Genomic DNA, 397 nt, shown 5'->3' with positions numbered 1-397 from the left:
TTGTGCTTACAGCACTGGAAGGTGCTGTTGGGCAGGTCCTACAGGTGACTGTGGTTCTCCACCTTTATAAAACACCTGGGCACAGGTGCCTGGTGGTTTGTGGTGGTGTTGATACTGTTGATAGGGTCTGCTTGATTTCAGCACACACTTCTGGTCTCTCTCCATGCACTCCCTTAACATACTTTTCTCCCAGACTGCTTTGTACCTGCCCTGTACTAGGTTCATCTGTGCTGCTTCCCCATCTCGCTCATGGATGTCATTGTTCTGATGAGGCTTTTGACACCTAAGAAATACGAGATCTCCAGCTCCTCCTTTGTCCCTGTGCATCCATGTGCAGCAGGATGTGGCTGAGCCCTTAACAGTGGTAATTGCCGTGGTGCTGCTGCTGGGCTGTTCC

Source organism: Buceros rhinoceros, unplaced genomic scaffold, assembly GCF_000710305.1.
Source record: "Buceros rhinoceros silvestris isolate BGI_N320 unplaced genomic scaffold, ASM71030v1 scaffold27648, whole genome shotgun sequence".
NCBI classification, from domain to species: domain Eukaryota; kingdom Metazoa; phylum Chordata; class Aves; order Bucerotiformes; family Bucerotidae; genus Buceros; species Buceros rhinoceros.
Note: the sequence above shows the minus strand (reverse complement) of the source record.